This window comes from Saccopteryx bilineata, chromosome 6 (assembly GCF_036850765.1).
Source record: "Saccopteryx bilineata isolate mSacBil1 chromosome 6, mSacBil1_pri_phased_curated, whole genome shotgun sequence".
Classification (NCBI taxonomy): Eukaryota; Metazoa; Chordata; class Mammalia; order Chiroptera; family Emballonuridae; genus Saccopteryx; species Saccopteryx bilineata.
Window position 1 is genome coordinate 68,770,715 of NC_089495.1, and position 25,785 is coordinate 68,796,499.

At 36.7% G+C, this 25,785-nt stretch overlaps 1 pseudogene; it reads left to right on the forward strand.

Annotated features, from left to right (window-relative positions):
• Nucleotides 1–1,975: 1,975 nt before the first annotated feature.
• On the forward strand, nt 1,976–5,704 carry LOC136309310 (heterogeneous nuclear ribonucleoproteins C1/C2-like; annotated as a pseudogene).
• The last annotated feature ends 20,081 nt before the right edge of the window (nt 5,705–25,785 follow it).

Below are 25,785 nucleotides of genomic sequence, written 5' to 3' on the forward strand. Positions count from 1 at the left end.
CTTCTCTCTCTCTCTCTCCTCTCTCTCTAAAAATTAATAAATAAAATATAAAAAAAAGAATTTTAAAAGTACCAGCATTACATTTTCAGAATACCTTATTTGCTATCACAGTATTCCAGGAAACTTCTGACCAAGAAATTCACTCAAAGCAATGGAAGTATATCAAAGGATTCTTGCCCATGGAATATGTTGGCCTTTCCAGGATAAACTTGAGAAGATTCATACATGCTACGTATTTGGCAATAGAAACTCAGTAAAAAGAAAAATAATGTTTATTTTAAAAATTGAGAAACAAACAAAAAGAACTAAATCAAGTATTTTCAGTTTTGTGAAAAGACCAAGGCTGAGTGGTTGTGGCTACATCGCTAACCTCAAACAGCAGTCAACATCTCCACTTAAAACTTGGGAGTAAGAGATTCTGATCCACTTTCTTCTCCTTTCTCCCTCCAGGATACAGCTCACTTGAAATATATAAGTTAGTGGATCTTTGCTTGAGGGCAGCAAGGTGAATCCCATCTCTAAAGCCAGTAGCCACGGCCACCATCAAGGCCACCTGGCCTGTGCAGGTTCACATTTGATTCAGACAGATGGTAATAAAACAGTGGAGCCAAGGACTGGTGGGCCATTACTTTTAATCCTAGCTTGAATCCAGCAGGCAAGAAAATACACACAGTGGGAAAACACTTCCCTTCCCATTAATGGCTCTGAAAGCCACTGACACATCAAGTTTCCTAGAATCAAAGGTCCCACCAGCCTTATTCACCTCTGATCCTCATCTCCTTCTCTCTGCACAAACGCTGCACAAATTGGCTTCTCCTTCAGCACTCCACCATCCTGGCTGCCTCTCCTCTGCAATGCTAATGGCAGGAATCAAGAAAGCTAGAGCCCCTGGTCTGCCTCAGTTTATAGTGTAGAAATTAAAGCCTTTAAGCCAATATACAAATAAGAAGGTCTCTGATACAAAGCCACTTATCTGAGGTATAAATGGGATTCCTCATAAGAGTGCACCATCCCTATCATGCAACAGTCAAGAGTGTGGGGAAAAGCTTAGTTTTGAGAAGATCTTAATATTAGAAGGATGTGGAAAAGATCTTAGTATTAAAAGGGTGGAAAAGGCTTAGTCTTAAAACTAAGCCTTAGGCTATGAGGACCTTGCCAGCTTACAGCCTGTCTCCCACACCCAATGCAAACTATAAGCAAGCAAACATATACATCATACTTATAAACGTATTTGACCAACATCATCCCTACTCACTGGAGCTCAGCTTTCAGTTTTAACCTCCCTTTCCCACCTTTCCAGAACACATACATTCCCATTCAAAAACTGACTTTATAAAAAATATTTTAAACATAATTGTCCACAAATCACCTATGTGATATTGGACTCTCTATAACTTGGATTAAGAAGCTTTAGTTAATAAGCCTTGAGTGTGAATGGTGATGTGAATGTGATCCCTTACTGCAAACACAGGGAAATAGGTTTCTTGGATGCAAACACCAAGAAACTGTGTGAATGAGTGACATTTGTGCAAACACAAAGTAATTTATGTGAACAGGCTTTAAGAAGTTGGCCTAGAGGTTCATAGATTGCCCCTCGCTTTGTGCTTGTTACTTAGAATGTACTGATTGAAACTAGCCCCTTTTCCACTACAAAAAGAAATACATTAGTCATTCTTTCCCCTTACTGCCTAATCTCTCTCCCCTGTAATCCTGTTACCTTTGTGCTTCTTCTGATCAGTAAAAGCTCTGGCAGAAAAAGACTCAGGAGGTTAGTCTCTCTTGACTGCCTCTCTCTCATCTCTTGACAACAGTTTGTGTCTTGAGCAGTTTTTTCATGCAACACTGGTAGTTCCCAGCAGGCTGGAGGACTACACAGAACGATGCTACTTGGTGTGCACTGCAGCAAATTTACAGTGAGATTCTTTTAATCTTCAACTACATTTCAGCTTTGTGAGCAGCCTTACCATCAAAGACCATGGCCGGCTACGTTACCAATAAGACAGATCCTCGATGTGGAGAAAAGGGAACCCTCCTGCACTGCTGGTGGGAATGCAGACTGGTGCAGCCACTGTGGAAAACAGTATGGAGATTCCTCAAGAAATTAAAAATCGAACTGCCTTTTGATCCAGCTATACCACTGTTAGGAATATACCCCAAGAACACCATAGCACTGTTTGAAAAGAAGAAATGCACCCCCATGTTTATGGCAGCATTGTTCACAATAGCAAAGATCTGGAAACAGCCCAAGTGTCCATCAGAGGACGAGTGGATTAAAAAGCTTTGGTATATATATACTATGGAATACTACTCAGCCATAAGAAATGATGACATAGGATCTTTTACAACAACATGGATGGGCCTTGATAACATTATACTGAGTGAAAGAAGTAAATCAGAAAAAACTAAGAACTATATGTTTCCATACATAGGTGGGACATAAAGATGAGACTCAGAGACATGAACAACAGTGTTGGGGTTACAGGGTGGGGGGAGGAGAGGGAGTGGGTTGGGGGAGGGGAGGGACACAAAGATCATGGCTTTTCAGCATTTGCCATATTCCGCCCTTAATCTATAGACAGCAAATATTTACGTATGGTGTTCCCACTATAAAGACTGCTGTCTTAGGGACAAATGCTGATAAACTATTTCAGCAGTTCCTCCTTCTTCAAAGACTTATATGTCAACATAGAGCTCCATGTTTCATAGGACATACTCAAGCTCACTCCATGCTCCCTGGAGCTTTAGCACAAGGGAATGCCCCCCCCCTTTTTTTTTAGTATTTTTTCTTTTATTTATTTATTTTTTTGTATATTTCTGAGGATGGGGATGGGGAGGCAGTCGGACAGACTCCTGCATGTACCTGAATGGGATCCACCTGGCATGCCTACAGGGGGGAATGCTCTGCCCATCTGGGATGTTGCTCTGTTACAACCGGAGCCATTCTAGCGACTGGGACGGAGGCCATGGGGCCATCCTTAGTGCCAGGGTGGATTTGCACCGGTGGAGCCTTGGCTGCGGGTGGGAGGAGAGAGATGAAGAGGAAGGAGAGGGGGAGGAGTGAAGAGGTAGATGGGTGCTTCTCCTGTGTGCTCTGGCCAGGAATCGAACCCGGGAATCCTGCACACCAGGCCAATGACTCCGACGGGTCTACCATATCATGCTTTTTACTTAAAAAAAAATTTACATTTCTTTTGAATGCTGATGAACAGGAGATGCCAAATCTTTTTCTCCTGCAAACTACTACCTTCTTTATTAGATCTAGCTAATAACACTGTTCTGTCTTTTTTCCAAATAGCTCCAGATATATGGAAAAGATTTATATAGGCAGATGGGGATCCTCAAACCCCTCAGCGAGATCTTCTGAGCATGGCTTTTAAGATACCTAGAGGCAGAAAAGCCCAATAGAGATCAGGGGAACTACCAGCTTTTAGGATACACCCTTAAAGGCTCCAACACCCCAAAGGGGTCTCATAGGATGCCATCTGGGTCCTGCTTCAATAGTGGAAAGGAAGGTCATTGAGCTAAAGCCTGCCAGGCTTACACACCTCTGCTGTGAGGAAACAGGGACACTGGAAGGTGGGCTTCCCCCTCGCTCCTCTATGGGAGGGTTCAGTCTCTTCCAGCCCTGCTCCAGCCACCTATGACCTAACCTTGCCCAGAAAGCTGGGGTTTGCCACTGAAGGCTGAAGGTGCCCAGGGCCGTCGGCCCCATCTACGACACTGTGGACGAGCCTAGGGTATTTCTTCCAAGAAGCAGGTAAACTGATCTCATTTGCACAAGGGCCACTTAACTATGTTTTGCCTGAATAGTCAGGTTTTTTATTCTTCCCTCAAAGATCTCTGTTGTGGGTGTTGATAGTCCTATTTTCTGCTGCTTTGCTTAATATATAGTGTTTCCTTTATCCCTCCTACCTCAATGCCCCACTCATATTTCAGGCTGGGACCTACTCCTAATTTAGAGCTCTCTTTCCTCCTTTTGCCAACTTGTATTATGAATTTACCTTTGCCACCCAGCTTAGTGTATCCCAAGGTTCTCTTTACCAGGCCATAGTCACAGAGCTCCAGGAAAAAGCAACCTGGTCTCAACTCTCCAGACAGAGGAGAACAGAAGCTCCATATCCACGCATGCTGCAAATGACTTTTTCCAGTCTACCTGAATCATTACCAGCTAGAAGCAGCGGTCATTGGGACTTGGACATGAGCTGCAAAGTATAGAATGGTGACAACAATTCCAGTGCCATGCGAACTTTTCCTGTGGGGAAATTTCCTGGACTCCTGCTCCCTGTGATAGCTCCTAACAGACTGAACTGTGGTTGGGTTGCATTTTTCAGGGATTTGGCATGGTGATGGGGCCAACTTGGACTTGGGGAACATGTTAAGGACACTACACTTTTAGGGATTCTTGCTGTATTTAGGGATTTTGGCCAAGAGTTTGCTTAAAGGCTTTTAATCACTATAAAAAAAAATAGAGGACTGGATGAAGAAGATGGGGCACATATACACCATGGTATATTATTCAGCTAGGAGAAATGGTGACATCGGATCACTTATAGAGGAATGGTGGAGTGTTGGTAGCATTGTGCGGGGTGAAATAAGCGAATCAGAAAAAAACAGGAACTGCAGGATTCCATACATTGGTGGGACATAAAAGCAAGACTAAGAGGCATGGACAGGAGTGTGGTGGCTATGGGGGTGTGGGGAGGGAAGGAGGGAAAGGGGAGAGGGGGAGGGGTACAGAGAGAACTGGATGGAGGGTGGCAGAGGATGATCTCTCTTCAGGTGATGGGTATGCAACAGAACTAAATGACAAGATAACCTGGAAATGTTTTCTTCGAATGTATGTACCCTGATTTATTGATGTCACTCCATTAAAATAAAAATTTATTTATATAAAAAAAAAGACAGATCCTCGCTCCATGAACTCCTGTGTATTCATTGAGACTCTCAATACTCTTGTGGTAAAGAAATCTGATGTGGGGGCTATCTTCTCAAAATATGGCAAAAAAGTGGGTCGCTCTGCTCAAAGGGCGTTGCCTTTGTTCATTATGTTAATGATTGCTGGCCAGGTTTTAGATATTATGCTGGCTGCTGGGGAAAAAGTGAACTGAGAAAAAGCTTGTATGAAACACTCTGCAGAGGAGATGCATGGTTCCTTTTGTGACTTGGACTATAACTTTCATTGGGATTGTCATAATAGGATGTACAGTGACTCAGCATGTTCCTCCTCCTCTTCTTATTGTTTGGGCTGTAGTTCCCTCAAAACACCAGCATGTATCAGGAAACACCTGAGGAAGAAACAAAATTGCCTTCAATTTTAAGGGTGGGTAGCGAGGATCTTTATCCAAGTCAGCAAAGTTGAAAAGAGATGACCTTCAGGCCAGTAAGAAGAAATTGACTCAGATAAAACAAAAAGTGGGTTCTCTACAGTAAAGCCTGGAAAAAATTGAAAAGGAACAAAGCAGACAAGAAGTAGAGATGAAGAACGATTAAGTCAGAAGAGGAGAATAGCAGTTCCCTGAAGAAAGATGTGAAGATGGAGTCTGAGGAGGGTGAAGATGACTCTGCTGAGGAGGAGGACCTGCTGGGTGATGATGATAACAAAACTCGGGAGGATGTCCAGATAGAGCGGATTAAGGGTGATGGAAAAGAGGCCAAGGAAGGAGAGGATGACAGAGGCAGCACCACCAGTGAGGATGACTTCTAAGCACATGATTGGGTTTAGAAATCTTGTCCCATTTTTTCTGTACCTAGGTGCTTGTCTAAGATCAGAATTTCCACTGGATGCTCTCCGCTAGTATCTTCAGCACATGCTCACTGTTCTCCCCATCCTTGCCCTTCCCACGTTCATTAATTCATATTGTCCTGCACCTAAACCCATTTTCACTTCCTTTCATGCTCTTAATAGTTAAGTCTTACCCTATAATTTCTGCTTTTAATTTTGATACCTCTTAATGACTTAGCAATAAAAAGGACATATGGTTTGAAATAAATAAATAAATAAATAAATAAATAAATAAATAAATAAATAAAAACTCTTTACACAGTCTGCCAATCCAAGTGCTAATCTCATCTAGAAAAATCTTCACAGGCATATCAAGAAATAGTTTAAGAAAACATCTGGCCACTCCTGACCAGCCAAATTGACATGTAAAGTCATCCTTCACAGATGAATATATAAGTATGTATGTATTACTTCTAAAAGAAAACTTGTTCAACTTCTTGTTGATGATTTCTTCTTTCTAAGTTAAATGGAACTTGCCTCTATTATCCATTTTTCCTCCACTAAAATATAATTTAATATATCATACTTATAAAAACAAAGACTTTGTTTTGGCATTTCCTCCATATTCTTAGAATTTCTACAAAAGAAAAAAAGAATATATTTTTTGAAGTATTTCAAAATTCTTTTTTGTAAGGGAATCTTGGAGATAAATATAATCCCCAAACTGAGAAATACATGTTGTGGATGCCGAAAAGCAGCTGAAGCTGAGAAGTTATCTGAATATAAGTGATGACAGAAGCACAGTGAATGATGAGAGTCTATCCTTCAGAAAAGTACAGACAAAAGAACTTACAGTGTAAATGCTCACTCTGAAGTAAAAAAAAAACAAAACAATAATGGATAAAATAACTGGTTTGATTCAAAGAAACAAAGGACATATAGCTACACAAAGAATGACAAAAAATGGGTCATATTTTCAAGAACCAGCCTGTCCCCATAGCAATAGTTTCCCCATATTTATGTCAGCACATAGCTGCTTAGAATAAAGACAAGCCTTCCTCTAGTCATAGTGCCTGGCTACATGAGTAAGTGCTGACTTCAGATGTAAACTATACTTCCTGGGAACTGGAAAAGATGACTCAGGAGCTCCACTAGTCTTCTTCCTCTCCTTTTCTCTCTTGCTTGAGATTCACATGTAATTCCAGGGTGGTAGATCAGATAGGTAGAGCTTCATATGATATAAATTTCTCTCTTGTTTAAGCCAATATTATTATGCATTTTCTTTTGGATGACAGCTAAATCCAATAAAAATAAATATACTTGAGTACAAATTTCACTTGATAGCACTTCTCAGATAAAAGAAGGTAAAAATTCTGGTCATTTATTGCTTAAACTGGAAGTTTTATACAAAAAGTAACAAAACAAAAGTATGTCTTAAGAATATTATAGTCAGCAGCTAAGATAGGTCCAAAATTGTGTTGGGTTTACAAAACTTGTCTCACAAAGTTCTTCTCTCCTTTGGAAATTGCCACTCAACCTCTAGATTTCACATTAAAAAGGCATCCAAGAAGTGGTATCTTTATGAAAAGTTGCACATAAATCAATTTTTCATCCAATGACTTCAACCGTTTCTTTGTCTGGGTAGTTTTAGTTCCTGTAGAATTGGAATGCTATCTCTGAAAATGACTGTGGACAACCTATTTATAACTTCAATAATATGATACTCTTGCTCTTCCAATAACTTGTTATGAAGAAATAAAATCCAGGGTCATAGGGAACAGATGAAAAGTGGTCAGAGGGAAGGGAGAAGATGGGACAGAATCAAAAAAGGTGAAAAAATTAACCAAAATTATATATGCATAACATATGCACAGACATCAGAGTGGCAATAGTCAGAGAGAAAGGGGTGGAAAAGGTAGGATGGAAGGCAAAGGTAGGGGAATGGGGTGGAAAAAGACTTTGCTTAGGGCATGAGGGGCACAATATGGTGTGTAGAAGGTGTTATACTGAGTAGGATTCTTGAAACCATATCAACACAATAAATAAAATAAAGAACTAAAATTCACCATTTGCTGGTATTTTTACATGCCTTACATGAATAACCCTTAAAACATATTGATGAGCAACAAATGTTAAAATGCATTATACTTGTGGTAAAATATAACTTCTGTAAATTATAAACAGATACATTAATGTAATAATATATTATTTCTAGTGAACATAGGCACTATTACACACATTAAAGTAAAAGCTTCTGGGGTATACTGTGCTTGATGTAAACAAAAGTGGGCATATAACCAAATAAGATTGTTAGTTTTATTTTACTTTGAGACAGAGTATGGTTCATTTTCAACTCTCAGCTATAGTATTAGTAAAAAATAAAAATTAAATATATATATATACACACACACACACACACACACACATACATATATACACACAGACACACTTAAGGTGTTTTGTTGTTTTTTAGAAACATCTGCTCATATCTCTGGTTACAACATTTTTATTTATTTATGCATTTTAAATAGCTGATGCCCTGCATCTGTGTATTTGTGTCTGTGTTTTCACTTTGCATGTAAGAGAATGCATTAAAAGGTTTAAGCAGTAGCTATAGCATCTAAGCCCTGGTTTCAGAGAGTTGACATCTATTACAAATTTTTCACATGGTTAGAATATTTTTCCTTTTCTATGATCTCAATTTTAAATTCAAATTTTTGAATTGTTATATATATATATTTCAATATCTGCTCAAATATAAATCCTGTCCCTCTCCTATGTAGTATTGCAATTGACTATCATAATTATCATTATCATATCCAGACATTTAATTCATCTTTTCACAGGAAAACTTATTTAACAAATGTCACACATTATTCCAAGGGTATCACATGACTGGCAACCACTCTCACTTTCTAGATTTGAAACTGATATTGCAAATTAGTTATCGTATATCTATTTAATTTAATACAAATATTTGTACTGCTACCTATTCTATTTTTATAGTTTTTTATTATTCATTGTATCTTTTATTTAGACAAATTTAACAGGATGACATTGGTCAACTAGAGTACACAGATTTAGAGAAAACACATCTCCACATCACTTGGACAGTCAATTCTGTTGTATACCCATCACCAAATACCTATTCTTAAGGTGTTTCTATCAAGACTGAGATATTATACCTTCTTGTCTCTGAAGGGGGCTGTTTATGCAATGTGATTCCCAAATGTAAAAGAAAAGAGACATACAAGTCCAGCTTGTCAGTTAAATAATGAGTTTAATAATGAACTTACACAGAGAAATGCACTCCTGGATGGCAGCAAGATGAAATGGATCCCTTTCACCTCCCCCAGTTCACGCACTTATATCTTTTAAGCTGTAAGAACTCATATATGGTCAAAGAAATCAGGTGCCATGAAGCTTTAGAGCCACAATGAGTTAAGGGACAGATAACCCCAAAAGCGACTACTATGAGAGAACTAATAGAAGTTTTGTGATCAGCCCAGAGCTTTGTGTCCATATTCCAGACCTCACCCAGGGTATAAAGTAAGGGAGTCAACAGACTAGATTCACCCAGATGTCAAAATGACAGATTAGATTTAAGATGAAGTCACTTATGTTCTATACACACTTCATCCATTCAATCTGTCTCTCTCAATTTTACTTGCCCTTTTCTTCCAGAAATGTTTCCTAGGTAGTTTTTGAAGAAATTTTGTAGAGCAAAATATTGGTTACATTGTAGACATAACCCACAGCTACATTTCAGATAGCAGGAAAATAACAATAGTCTTAAAATAACAAACAATGCAGACAGCAATATTGTGTCCATTTCCCCAGCAAAGTGTTTAACCACATTGTAAAGTAGTGTGCAAAGGAAAGCTTTTCTACCTGAGCAATAGTCTTTTCTAGGTGAGACATTAAATCAGTTATATGAGCTTCAATGTCTGGCATATATGTATAACATTCTTTGCTTACTAGAGTGCATGCTATGCCTTGGGCACTTGTTAGTAGATCTATGGTCATCCTATTCTGTAAGACTACAAATTTGTGTAATTTCTTGTTTTAAAAGTAATGTACTTTGGTGGGAACCTTTAAGGGCATCAGCAGTGAATTTGACTAATGCTGTGGTTTCTAGTTTAGCTTTTATTCCAGCATAGGTAGGTAGAAACAAAGAAACTGATCATTCCCATCAGGACATGCTACATGTAGAACAGGTCCACATGGCCAGCAAATTGTGAAGAACAGTGGTAATTTTGAATATAGATTTCCAGCTGTAACTCCATACTGTGAAGAACATCAGCCAGTCCTCCCATAGAGAAGAAAGGGCCATAAATTCATTCCACATAACCAAGCATATTCTTTTTATACCAGGAAAATTCCATGAATATAATTAGGATTTTCTTTTTCTGTCAATTCAATAAATACTATAATATGTATAGTTTTGCAAGATTTGAGGGGGCAACCTCTTATATGCCTGTATGCAGAGTGAGTTCTTTGCAGGAATAGAGGGCCTTGAGTGGAGTGCCCCATGTACTGCCAATGGTCAACCTAATCCATCCCAAACATTGTAGTAATTGCTAGTGTGAGAATGGTTTTGTCTACTCTGTGCTAATTGGGAAATGGATGTTTTAATCTGAAGCTAAATTTGAATGAAGTTGTTATACTTACACTTGCTAAAGAAGAGGAGTTTGTTGCCCCTGCTCATTCCCTCCATTCTATGAAGTTGAAGTGAATGAACCCCCCTGGGTTGCCTTCAGCTCTAAAGAAAGGCAGCAGGCCACAGACTCAGCAGTTAAAATAATTCTGAGGTTTGGTATACTCCTGTGTCCAGGTGAGAAATACATTGATATGTGTGGGTGTTATCTCAGGAAAAACATGAAGACACTTGAGTCAGAAAAATAAATATTTGGTAAGCACTTTGTAAGGGAGGTCCTTCTCTGCTGTCATGACAACAACGGTAGTTTATCTTTATGGATACAGTGTGCAGTGTGTGGATTTTAGCCAGGTGTTGCATACTAGGCATGTTGCTTGAAGGGTGATGGTATCGAAATTCTTTGCATTGTGAGCAGGGTAGCAAAAGACCATGGTAAACAGGCTATTTGAGCACCCACGGGTATTGGTTTTTATAAACCATGCTTTTTTTGGTATGGAAACTGTGTCTTCATTCACTGCTGAGGCATTTCTTGTGGAGGGTGAAGTGGTTTTCTAATACATTGGCTCAAAAATGGCATGTAAGTCATTGTTCAAAGTGCTTGTAGAAATACGCATGCCATTTCTATAAGGTGAAGGCTTGAGCAACTGCAAAAGTAAACCTTTCAAATAACCCTTCTATTCAACCCTTGATTGGTAGGCCTGTTCACACAGTTGCTGGTTAGGCAAGTAGTGATGGATTCTGTTTGTTGCAATGCTTTATGTATTCCAAAGACTTGTTATTTAATGGGGAATAAATGGTCTCAGTGTCCTTCATAATTGTGACCAGAACCAAAGGGTGATATCTTTTTCTTGTTGAGCTTGCCAAAGGGCACAATTACATGGTTTCCTTGGGGCTTTCAGTTACATCAATTGACATGGCTATCCCAACAAAAGGCCTGTGCCTGGGCTATGATGTCTACTTTCTCAAATGTAGCTTCCTGTTTACCTTCCCAATGCCAATGAGTGTCTTTATTTACCAGTTGATATAAAGGGTGCAAACACTGAACCAGATGGAGAATGAGAGCCCACTTATATTATAAAAGGCCCCAAAAGCTTTCTGTTTCACTCTTTTAGGTGTGGGAAAAGACTGTATCTTGTCAACAACAGTGCGTGGTTAAGATACGTGTCTTACGTGAGTAGGTCAACACTAGTAATTTTACAGCTGGGCTTGGACCTCATATTTTTTGTGAAGTTATGGTCTGTCCTCTTTTTTTGTAGGTGGTTCAGCCTGGCTTGCAAAGTTTTCTGTAACAGAGGCATATTTTCACAGGTTAATTTTATGTCACTGATGTAATTAGCCCAATTTTACTAAGGTCAGGAAGGGAAACAGGGACAGGTCCCCAGCTCCATCCAGTGGCATATGCTGAGGCTGTGTGAATGTAACTGAAGAAGCACTTCGGAGGTACACCTCAAGTGGGAAGCACATTTTTTAACAGTTTCTTTGTCACTGTGAAAGCATTAGCTTTATGGTAAGGGAAAGCTTTAACCCATCCAAAATATATACATACAACTGAAGAACCGAATAGAAGCAGAGGTGGGGTCACAGGGACCAGAGAGACAGCAGTCAGAGAGAAGGGGGATGAGGGGATGGGATCGGAGAAGGTAAAGGAATTAGTGAAACTATATATACATAGCACAGAGATATAGATAATAGGACAGCAAATCCTAGAGGGAAAGGGGGAAGAAGTTAGGGGGAGGGGGGCAAAGGGGATACAAAAAGGGACACAGGGGGTGGGAGGTGAAGGAGTTATATTAAATGGGACACTTGAATCCATGTAAACACAAAAATTAAAATTAATAAAAATTAAAAAACTAATTAATAAAAAAAAGAAATATATACATACAATAGGAATACACTGAAAATCTATACCAGGGGTTGGGAACCTTTTTGACAGAGAGCCATGAACACTACATATGTTAAAATGTAATTCCATGAGAGCCATACAATGACCCATGTACGTTAGGCATTATCCAATAAAAATTTAGTATTGTCCCTGAGGACAGCAATGATTAACTACAGCCACCAGCAACCATGAACATGAGCGGTAGGAAATGAATGGATTGTAATACATGAGAATGTTTTATATTTTTAACGTTATTATTTTTTTATTAAAGATTTGTCTGCGAGCCAGATGCAACCATCAAAAGAGCCACATCTGGCTCGCTAGCCATAGGTTCCCAACCCCTGATCTATACCAAGTGGCAATTGAATGAAGTCTTGCTTAAATGCATCATGGTGTATAAAGGAAAGCAAAAAAAAAAATGAAAAATGAGCCATGAAGAACCAGGTGGCTGTCTTGTGTTTTCCATGTCATAAATATTTAGTTAATTTATAACTTGTTTATCCACCTAATTTCCCTGATTCAATATCAGACTGTTGCATAGCTATAAGGACATCAGGAGAACATACGTCTGTCAATGAGGGGTCATACATGCTGAAGCAGAATAAACTTCATTTTGATGCTGCTGCCTTTTCATGAAAGTTAGTGAGGACATTTCAAATACAGAAAGTTTATACTATTGAGAAGATTCAGTTTCCTCAAAGAGTTGATTAAGACAACATAAAACACAGTACAATATTTTATCAGGAGCAGACACGTAGTCCAAAAAATCTTTGCCATTTAACAGAGAAGGGAAACAAACTCTAATTTTATATCAGCTTACTTTTGTTATTTAAATACATTTATTTAATTAAATCCATTTTTATCTTAGTAAATTATCCACATAAATTTAATAAGATTAAAGACATGTCTGTTTTAATTTAACCAACAAACTTAAACTGGCTTTAAAGCAGATACTTTTTCCAAATTACATGACCCTGTGAAGCATTTAGGTTAGTTTTTATATTTCTGAGAATTTTAGAATACTAATCTTTACAAGTGCTTATTTGTTTTTAAACATATCCTCTTTACAAATTTGCAATACTATCCAGAGATAGAAATACTTCACATATAAAACACTTAGTATATAGACACACATGAACGTATAAACAGATATGAACTAAAACCTCATGGCTTCCATAAAAGAAGTGGAATATTTTCAAAGAACATCTGTGCCCCTCCCTCTTTAACAGGCAGTCTTTATAGTAAGAGTTGTAGACATTATAATATCTTTTTTAGTTTCATTTGTTTAATTTTTTAACCTTGGCCTCTAACTGGGTATCAATGATCAGCTGAACACCCCATAAGAGGGACCAGTCTACAACTATGGCAATAAATTCTGTCTTGCCACAGGGCAGTTCTTCAAACAAGTACATGAGATAGCTGGTGTTTGGGGGGCATCCCTGTACTTACAAACTAATGGACTTATGTGCCAGTCCACATGCATCTAACATGCAGACCACCCTTCCCACATGGAAGTAGTTGGCCAACTTGAATTTCCCCTGATGATGTTTCTTTCCCTTTTCCCATGCTTTGGCTATCAGACTCCTACTTGATGGCTTGCCAATTGTATAACAAGAAGGTCAAATGTTCAAAGTGGTCCCCAAACACTAAGAGATCTGGAAAAACAAAAAAAAAAATGAGGCAGACAAGTACAGCTTGCTGATTAATGAGTGTTGGACAAATAAGTTTGTAAAATTTGTGTTTTTTGCTCACTTTTATTGTTAAAAATGGCGCAGGTCTGTGAAATTGTAAATTACTTTCTTGCTTGGGAAGGGCCATTGTTTTGCTAATATTTGCTGGAAGAGAGGTTTTAGAGCCAGAAAGTTTTGAAAAGAGAAGAAGAAGAATGAGAAGAGGAGAAAGAAGCCATGTTTGCACAGAGAAAACAGAGAATGAAGATGTGCAAGTGGGAACCAGAAGTGAGGGGCTTATGTGAGCTCCATTGAGACTGGGGGGGCCTTTGATTCTAGGAGAAACTGGAGAAGATTCTCCTGGTTGTGGAACCAGAGAATGTTTCAGGGCTTTGGAGCCCAGAGTGAAAGAGAATTGTTTTTTCCATGGGTGTTTACTCATTGACCCATGCGCAACTCAAATAAAGAAATGGTCCACCATTTATTGGCTCCGCTGTTTCTTTACTGTCTGTCTGAATTCAACAAGAACCTTCATGTGCATTGCCACAATGATGACAGCTGCGATTACTGGCCTTACAATGAGTTTGATAAGAAATTTACACAGAAATGCAGTTCTGGGTGGCAGCAAGATGATGTGCACCCCTGAACCTTCCACCCCCAACTCCATGTGCAGTACCTCCTAAGCAGTGAGAATGCTAGATAATCAAAAAGACCAGGTGTGGGGTCTCTGCTGCCATAGTTAGATAACACAGAGGGCAGCTTGCCCCAGAGAGAGAAATAATGAAAATCTTGTGAACAATTCAGAGTTTTGTGTCTGTGTTACAGAGGTCACTTGGTGAAAGGGAAGGAGGTCAGGGTCTTGGTTCATTCAGATGTCAAGATGGCAGATTAGCTTTAATATAGTGTCACTTATTTTCTGCAAACTTTAGTATTTATATCCATGAAGATTTATATTCCAAATAGTGGGTATTTTGTAAAGTTTAATAATTTTTTTCAGATAAAGTATAAATGATATAATAAACATAAGTGCTGATCAAAACATTTTGAAAAATATACTATATATATATCAACAGACAAAATAGTAATAAGATGTCATTTTAACAAAAAGCAATCTCCACTGCACATTCTCCTTTGATATGGAGCAGAAAAATATAAGTCTTGAGAGGTAGTGATTAATAAGAATTATAAAAGTTCTCAACTGAAAGAGAGCTTTACAGTTATTTTATCTAATTTTCTATGCAATGCATATATTTCTTTTTTAACATTTGGGACCAAGATAGCATAAAATTTAAGCAGAGTCTTAAATAAATCTCTTAATCAGCTGAACAGTTATATTGAACTGTTATAAGAATATTTCCTAGGAATCTTCAGAGAAGACTGATACCAAAAGCATCTAGAATGCCACAATTCTTGCTGCACATCAGGGATGGTGTTACAATTAATGCGACAGAATCAAGGAACTAGAGCAGAAGGTACAATGAAGTCAGAGGTGTCAGGCAGCAGGCAAATTAGGTACAAGTTTAAATAAGACCACATCAGTGTAACAAAGGACCACTTCACTGACTGTTTTAGCAGCCAGTGATTTAGAAAATGCATAAAGGAAGCATAAGGGATATAAATGTAAAGAAAAAAATTCATTAGCAATGATATTGAGCAACAAATTTGCATTCTTATTAAGCATGTGATAAAGCTGCCTAACTAACCTTATTGATGATGTTTAAAGGGTGCTTAAATTAAAACTGCAAATAAACTTGAAAATATGAGTGATTTATTGAATTGAGTTAAAAGTATGCTGTAATCTTAGAGAAGAAAAAAAAATCTCAGTGTTCTACAATAAAGTTGTCTGAAGAATACAAAAGAGGTGATTTCACCATTTTCCTTAAATTGTTTAAATAGTGAAGGAAACAATCCACAAGTTTCACTTAAAATACATGTTTGATTAGAACTTTTATCATAATAAAAAAATGTCATTTTTGGCCCTAGCCAGTTGGCTCAGTGGTAGAGCGTCAGCCTGGCGTGTGGAGGTCCCAGGTTCAATTCCTGGCCAGGGCACACAGGAGAAGTGCCCATCTGCTTCTCCACCCTTCCCCCTCTCCTTTCTCTATATCTGTTTCTTTCCCTCCTGAAGCCAACAAACACTCCATGGGAGCAAAGTTGGCTCAGGCAATGAGAATGGCTCCACGGCCTCTGCCTCAGATGCTAGAATGGCTCTGGTTGCAGTGCAGCAATGCCCCAGATGGAAAGAGTATCACCTCCTGGTGGGCGTGCCAGGTGGATCCAGGTCAGACGCATATGGGAGTCTGTAAGCCTCTCCCGCCCCCGCTTCACACTTCGGAAAAATAAGCCCTTCCTTTTGTCCTATGGCAAGGACAGTATATATAACATTTTGTTGGGCAAGTGAGTTGGTAAAATTTGTATTTTTTGAGTTTACTCACTTTTATTGTTACAAAATGGCACTGGGCAGTGCCAGATATATGTAGTCTGTCAAGTTGGAAATTACTTTCCTGCTTGGGAATAGCCATTGTTTTGCTAATGTTTGCTGGAGGAGAGGTTTCCGTGCCTGAAAGTTTTTCAGGGGGAGCAGGTGGAGAAGAGGCAGAAAGAAGCCATGTTTGCAGAGGGAGAACAGAGAGAATGCAGAGGGCCGAAGAAGCCAGTTTGTGCAGAGAGAGACAAGGTGTGCAGATGGGCAACCAGAGCTGAGGGGCTTTGGGAGCCCTGCTGAGGCTTGTGGGAGCCTTTCATTTTAGGAGGAACTGAAGAAGATTTCCCTGGTTGTGGAACCAGAGAATGTGTCAGGACTTTGGAAGCTCTGGAAAAGAAAGTGTTTTTCCTGTGTGTTTGCTCATTGGTCAGTGTGAGATTTTAATAAAGGAATGGCCTGTCATATTTTGGCTCCACTGTTTCTTTACCATATGCCCGAATCCAATAAGAACCTGCATGTGAATGGCCATGACATCAGTAACCCTTGACCCTACACATTTCATTAAAAATATTAAGCAAATATATATATATGAAATAACTAAATACCAAAAAGATATAGATATGCTTTAACTTTATAGAATGGGCTAATACAATATATATATATATATATATATATATATATATATATATGTAATGAACTAATACAATCTCTAACAAACTGATTTCTTTTTTTGTTTGTTTGTTTGTTTTGTTTTGTATTTTTCTGAAATGAGAAGCAGGGAGGCAGAGAAACAAACTCCCACAAACGCCCAACCGAGATCTACCCAACAAGCCCACTAAGGGGTGATGCCCTGCCCATCTGGACTGTTGCTCTGTGGCAACCAGAGCCATTCTAGCACCTTAGGCAGAGGCCATTGAGCCATCCTCAGTGCCTGGGCCAGCTTTGCTCCAATGGAGCCTTGGTTGCAGGAGGAGAAGAGAGAGACAGAGAGAAAGGAGAAAGGTAAAGGTGGACAAGCACATAGGTGCTTCTTCTGTGTGCCCTGGCTGGGAATCAAACCCGCGACTTCCACATGCAGAGCTGACGCTTTACCACCAAGCCAACTGGCCAGGGCCTACACTGATTTTTTTATCCTCAAAACATTTTAAATACTTTTACACTGTGAGTAGAAGACACAGCATCAATCACTGTATGAGAAAAGAATTATGTTTATATAACTTGTTATAAATACATTATTTATAATTTTATTATAGTCTAATATAGCAAAATGACTCAAAATTTCAATTTAGTCAATTTCTGCATTTACTAAACATTTATCCTTTATCTAACATTTCAAAAGAAGAATTGGATTTTTATATATCCTTGCCTAAAAAGCTTTTGCAAGACCAGTAAGATAAACTACTGGAAACAAGCCTCAGTTTTGTGTGATTGTGAAAGTGTACATTTATTAATGAGATTTTGCTAAGTGTGCTATTGTGAAATGGCTTTATGTTTTGGAAACTATTTTATCTAATAAATTCACTCAAAAAATGTACTATGCTTGCCAAATTATATGTTATTACAAAACATGTTCCTGTTAAATATTTACAATATTTTAACAAATTATACTACATAGGATGATTTCAACAATCTTTGAATGTTTTTGAAGTTTTAGTTCAGTTCAATTTTAATTTTAATGTGTTAATTTTTAAATGTTTGGCTTATGAATGGGCCAATTAGTTGTAGATTTGAGGGTTAGCTGATTTAAATGCCAGTGTGTATATATGCATATTTCTGACATTGAACATCTCATGTTTCTTTTTTTAATTTTTTTTAAATTTTATTTATTCATTTTTAGAGAGGAGAGAGAGAGAGAGAGGAAAGAGAGACAGAGAGAGAGAAGGGGGGAGGAGCCAGAAGCATCAACTCCCATATGTGCCTTGACCAGGCAAGCCCAGAGGTTTGAACCAGCGACCTCAGCATTTCCAGGTCAACGCTTTATCCACTGCGCCACCACAGGTCAGGCTCATGTTTCTTAATATGCACAAACCATGCATTTGATGCAGTCAGCTATATTTCTGGTTTGGAATTGTTTTAAAAAGTAAGAAAGTTTTATGATTTATAAATGTATTGACATTCAACCTTTGCAATCCCTCATAATTTCCAAATATCATAAGCCCAAAGGCTAGAAAAACCCTAAGTACACTGTACTTTGTTCAAAATAGAATTGGTCTGGTAAAATTGCTGTAAGAAAACAGAAAAGAAAATTCAATTAAACTAAACTGCAATTCTGAACTGACCAATTACAATGCAGGACAAAGACTCAGGGGTTGTTAAAGCTATATAACATTCTATATAAATTGTATATTTTAGAAATGCTTATAAAATAATATTTGGTAAAAAGGTACTTTTTTTTTTAGTTTAATGACCTGGCAATTTGGTAAATTGTTGTTCGGCTGGTCAGACTTTATTATATTCACCAGAATTTTGGCCACTTACCGAAGGTTGTCCATCCCAAGAGAGACTATACCTTCTGTTGCCTAGTGAGGCTGAGTACTGAGCTTATATCTATTTTCTCAAGAAGAGCACAAAAGCTTCAAGTTTTCATTGGCTTACAAGGGAACACTAAATATCTCATGAGAAGTTAAAAATATGAGACTTCTCTGGAATTCTGGCAGATTGTGAGAACCTCAGTATCTCTATAAGAATCTGAAATGGTAGTAAAATAAAATAAGACTGAAATAAAATAATGACTAAAATAATATATCTTGGTCAAACCAGATTAATAGATTTTTGGAATCAGTTTTATAGTTTTTCAACAATGTAGGTCACAGTTTATTTGTTCTAATTTGTTTCTGTGGTTGGGACTCATATTTTACACTTGATTAACTTTGCAGAGGAGAGGAAAATATAATGCTAGGAATTCTCAGTGGGTAGCCACCAATACTTTCTTAATAAGCTCTAAATAAAGAAATCCTTCAATAGAAAGCAATACTGTATCATATTAATTACAACTATAGATTGATTAGAGTTTAATTTTATAAGATTTATATTTTTGATGATTATCTCACCATCTATTATGAAGAAAAGTAAAATTTCTAATAATTATATATTAAAAGTTCTTTAATAAGTTATAAAAATTATTTTCTATTAAGATTATAAAGGCTTTGCTCTTTTAAATATTTTAATTCTTAGTGTTAACAACTTTTAACTGTAGAAACAAGATAAAACAGTTAAATGGATAATATTTAGTGGTAATTTACTAGCTTATTGCACAAAATTTGAGGTTAGATACTGAAAATAGATATGATCCAGATGACAGGAGAAGACAGAGTATAAAATGACCAAGGGCTGGTCATGAACTCTGTAACTTTGTTATATATCAGTTCCTTCTTATTTCATTGATGCTTTGAGCCCTCTATGAATGTTTTGACTTAAGCCAAGGTATAAGTATTAGCATGTGTCCAGCACAATCTTCTGGTCAAGAGGAATTATTAGCGTTCTATTTATTTCCAAGTATATCAATCTAAAAATACTGTGCAGTTTTTTGAGGTCAGGAGTGTAAAAAATAAATAGGCAATTGTTACCATTTTTTTCTTTGTTTAAAGCATTAAATTGACTTTGATTGACTTTTTAAGCCTATTGGGCCATAATCATGGTGAACAATATTACCATGACCTTAAATTTACTTACTCAGCATCTATGTTGAGAAAATAAATACCAGCCACATAAAGTACTCCTTAACTTTTCCAATGGCAACTAAAGATTAAGCTCCATGAAAACAAGACCCACATTATTTTAATTGTCTCATCTACTTTCTGACAAGCAGGTCAAGGAGTACTCAATGAATATTTATTAAGATTTATTCAACAAAAAATTTGTACTTATCACTATAAATGAGAATTTCTTAGAAACTCACTGAATGTTTTGACATGTTTTTGTATTTTTTTTTCCTATTTGATAAGTAAGCAGTGGAATTTCAATGTTTTGAAACTCGAATAACATTTGTCACTCATGGGTTCTTTTGACTTTATTATTTTATTATTTTTTTATTACCGATGAGCTAAATTTCTTTGTTTTAGAATGGTGTGTCTTTACTAGATGGTACTTCTATTTATGTTGGGGTTAGGGGTTAGGAGTACTGATTCTTCTGCTTGAGTATAGTTTTTTTGTTTGTTTGTTTGTTTGCTTGTTTTTAATGACTTGAAATCTGCATCTTATTTCCTTGAATTTTTCACCATCAGGATTTCAAGAAATAACTCTTATCTGACTCACCTACCATTACCAGTAAGGGCACCTTCAGAAGATTATCACCTTTGTTTTTATTTATTTTATTTATTTTATTTATCACCTACACATTTTATTTATTTTCTTTAAATTGCCTGGAACTTAGTGCTATATTTCAAAATGCTTCAGTCATGTTCTAAAATTTCCCTATTCAGAATGGGATGTAGAGATGGTTAGAAAAGTAGGCATAAACTTTTGGAAATGTAACATTGTGGCAATAATAAAAAGACAATATTAGAAAAATATTTCTAAAATTTGTTTCAAAGTGCCTTAAAGAATAAAATAAAATTTTCAAATATATTGACCTCCTTATTTTTGTTATTAAATATTATTATAAACAATATGTCTGACAAGCTATCACACTGATAAATTTGAAATCTATGCTAAAATGTTTAGTAAGTATTATAAGAGGGGAAACCTAAACATAGTAAAAAATACAAGGAAGAGCTAGGGTCATATCATAATATATAATGTCTAGCAATAAGAAATAAACATATAAATTGCAAAAGATTAGTAAGGCTGCATGGTGAATAATGTGTCTGATATGAAACCTGCAATTATCTGGTAAGTATTGGGTTGGGGAATAAGTTCGTAGCATTTTTATATTTTCTTTTATTTTACAACAATTTGTTTGCTGTTTGGCAAAGGGTAAGTATTCATTCGATAAAACTCTTTCTGCTCTACAAAACTATGTTAATTGTATTTTTGAGTTATTTAATTTTTTATTAGTTTTGAGGCTTAGAAATGGAATACCCAGGAGGCAAAAATCAACATTTTCGACACCTGCTCTTCTTTGCTTTTCATCGAGGTCAAAAAGCTGCCGAAGCAGCCCGGGACATTTGCAACGTGTATGGAGAAGGTGTCATAGGCGAGTCTACAGCATGGAAATGGTTTGCAAAGTTCAAAAATGGCGACTTTGATGTCGATGACATGTGCCGCAGCGGAAGGCCTTCTGAATTCGATGAAGAACTGGGAAATGCTCAAAAAGAATGCCACGGTCAACAAGGAGCTCTACATTGCCCAGCTACACCGTGTGAATGAGGCTATTCGACTGAGAAGACCTGATCGACATGGTCAAACCATACTCCTTCACGACAATGCCAGGCCCCATGTTGCACAAGTCCTCAAAGCTGCACTCCAAGAGCTCGAATGGGAGGTCCTTTAGCATCCGCCATATTCTCCGGACCTTGCACCTACCGATTACCATCTTTTCCGCTCCCTGTCAAACCATATGAAGGGTGTTACCTTCGATAACAAAGAGGTCCTTAAAAACTGGCTCAACAACTTCTTTGACACCAGACCAGGTGATTTTTGGCGGAACGGCATCAACAAATTGGTCGAGAGGTGGGAAGAGGTTGTAAACAGCAACAGTGAATATATAATTGATTAACTTATTGATATAATTATTGCTTTTTGTTTAAATAAAAGTCTTCGGTAAAAACGCTATGAACTTATTCCCCAACCCAATATAAAGAAACCAGAGACAGTTTAAAAAAGACTATCAAAAATTATAATGAATTCATAATTAACTTATTAATGACAGTAAATTAATTCCAAATACAAATTTTGATTTGTCACTTTCCAAAATAATAGCAAAATTATGCCTTAGTTCCTAAAAATTTTGGGTTTTTTATTTAAGTGTGAGGGGAGGCAGAGAGATAGACCCTTCCATGCACCTAACCAGGATCCACCTGGCAATTCCACTAGGGGGCAATGCTCTGCCCATCTGCTGCCTTTACTCTGTTGCAACTGGAGCCATTTATTAGCGTCTGAGGTGAAGGCCATGGAGCCATCTTCAGCACCCGAGGCCAACTTGCTTAAGCCAATCAAGCAATGGCTGTGGGAAGGGAAAGGAGAGAGAGAGAGAGAGAGAGAGAGAGAGAGAGAAAATGGAGAGGGATAGAAAAGCAGACGGTCACCTTCTCCTGTGTGCCCTGATCAGGAATCTAATCTAGGACATTCACATGCCAAGCTGATGTTCTACCATGAGCCAACCAGCAGCCAGGGTTTAAATAAATTAATATTGAAAATTTGAATGGGATAATATATATGAGATGAGGGATAATTTAGTAAAGGAAATGAAAATCATTAATGCCATGTTGAAGAATGCATGAGCAAAAGCCTAAAACTATTATAAAATTGTCATTAACTTTACTATTTTGTTTTAAAAATGCAAATATTTTAACTTTATACCCATGACTATTTCACAGAAAATTATTTTTAGAAGATAAGTTCCCAGCTATAAACTAAATAACCAATTATTAGATATAATATGACAAGCAACCACAACGAACGGCAGCAGTGTAATAGGTTATTTTTTTCAACTTTATAAGATCCAACAATACCAACATTTCTCTATGTGACATTTGCAAAACATCACAACATAAAATGGTATAGAGCAGTTAACATTTGGAATATAACATTTGAACTCTTGGAGACATTGAGCCCATAATTTTAAGTTTTATTAATATAGAAATATCTTAATGAGACAATACTCAAGTCACAAGCACAAATTAATATATTCTAGAAAGTCTAGATGCCTACAAAATGTTTCAGTTAGATTTATTAAGAACAGTATTGACCATAAAAATAATCTCCTATGATTATTTATTTTAAAAGCAACATCTTCATTTAGCAGATGAGGCGATTACATATTTTTTCATGTAAGGTTTATCAATTTTACCCATTTAATAAAGCTCAAGATAAGGTGTTTTATTTTGTACTTAATATCATTTAAGATATCCAATTTACAGTAATAAATTATTTTACATGCAAAAATGAGTTTATATGCATTGAAATTAACTTTTTAAAAATAGTGATACAAATTTTATTTAGACCATGAAAATAAAAGATAAAATAAGATCAAATACCTTTAATAAAAACTAAGATTTGCTGAGACAGTTTTTTTTAGACCACTGACTATTGGCAAAGGCAGTTTGCTCCCCATGCAGGGTTTATTTGGCAGTCTGTGCAGACATGTTTGGTTCCCACAAACTAGGGAAGGGAACTGGAGGAAATACTAACCACCTTACAATGTATGAATGGGCTCATAACAGAGCTATCCAGCCCAACATGTCAATAATCCTGGACTGAGAATCCCAGCTTCTAAGCAATGTTAAAATCACAAGATATTTAGAAAATGTAAGTTTGGAAATCAACTAATTTATTTTCTCCACAAGTAGTGAAAAATCTAAGTGTGATAACCAAATTATCAACACTATCCTGAATACACTTGGTCTTCTCTGCCCCTTTAATCATGCATCATATTTTCACAGTATTGTTAAAGACATAGCATGTAAAAATTAAGTAAAATTTAAGTCTAATTAATAAACATAATTTAAATTGAACCCAACTTTTTAAATTGGCCTTGTTCTTATATGCAAAATTATATACACACATTAAGAAAAATACTATCTTAACATTTGCATAAACCCTTAAAATTTAATATATTATTCCAAATGGCCTTGTTATGCCCTGAGATTCAATTTATCTCTAATACACTATTTTGTCTAATATTAAGCTATTTTCTTGTGTTTCAGAACTGTTCATGTGTTGGTTCCTTTTCATAGACACTCTCACTATTTTGCCCAGAAGAGTTAATTATATTGTATCATAAACAAAATGAGAATATAAATAAGCCTTTATAATTCACCAATATATTCAAATTCCTCACAGTATAGTCAACATATATACTTTCAATAAATATTTATTAAATAAATGAATAAATGGAAAGATTCTTGAGTCATTTTTGATTCTATACAATATCTCTGCTTTTCTTTAAGAACCCTCAAATTATATAATCCTTATATTTTACATATTTTGTAAAATACTATTTTAGGTATTGTATATGAAGTAATTGATGAATGTATTCATAAAGCTTTGATTCTTGAGTCACAAAATGTTCAAACAAAGTAACAGGTTAATGAACTAGAAAGTAGATTATAGTTGAACATTCAGATGGATGTCAGAGGTAGAAGGAAAACGTATTAATGTCACAGTTCTAAACTTCTGAGATGAAGTTTTTGTTCAAATATTTTACTCATAAAAACAATTTTAAACCTCTCAAAGTTAATTGTATTTTTTTGGGGGGGATAAACAGATTTTTAATTTTGTATCTGCTTTTTTAACTAAATGGAAATGGTTCAAACTGGATTTAAAAGCTGCACCAGCCCTGGCCATTGGCTCAGTGGTAGAGCGTTGGCCCAGCGTGTGGAAGTACTGGGTTTGATTTTTGGTCAGGGTACAAAGGAGGAGTCATCGTCTGCTTCTTCTCCCTCATCTCTCTTTCTCTTCCCCTCCCGCAGCCATGGCTGGATTGGCTCCAACGAGTTGGCCCAAGGCACTGAGGGTGGCTCCCTGGCCTCGCCTCAGGCGCTAAAATAGCTTGTTGGTTAGCAACAGAGCAGTGGCCCAAAGGGGCAGAGCATCGCCTGGTAGAGGACCTCTTTGGTAGATACCCATAGGGGTACATGCGGGAGTCTGTTTGTGCCTCCCTGCCTCTCCCTTAATAAAAAAATAATAATAATAAGTTGCACCAACATTTAGATGTTACCAGAACCTGAGTAACTCTTATTCCAGATATCTCTATGGATGCTAGAAAGGAACAATTGAAAACTTGAATGATGATAGGTTTGAAAAGTTAATATTTATTTTATTTACCAAATATATTTTGGAGTTTGGGGTGTCTTCACTTAGAAAACTACTTTAATTGCAATTATTCAGTGAAAAGTTTATTTTCTTTTCTAGAATAAAATAGATCTTTAAACATTTTACCATGTATCTGTTGATTTCTTAGAAAACTGCCTTTTAGTGTATATTTTGAATAAATCCTCAGAAAAATAAAGAGGTATCTTTAAACAATGTTTTAAAAATTCTCAGGAATTGTGATTATATTTTATACAGTCAGAGAATACATTTTAAAATGTTACCAAATAAACTAAAAAGCTAAAGGAAAATTCCAAGGTGAATATTAACAGCAGTTACAGATTTTTAGAAGTTGTTTCTTTTAACTCCCAGAAAAAGCTACTTCTTTCCTTGACTGTTTCCAGGTCAAGTCATATTTCCTATATTTTAATTTTTTATTAATTCCAGTCTACTAAGCTAATATTGAAAAGATGTGGGTTTTTTCCCTTGGAGGAAAAAAAAAATCAGATTTGATTGCAA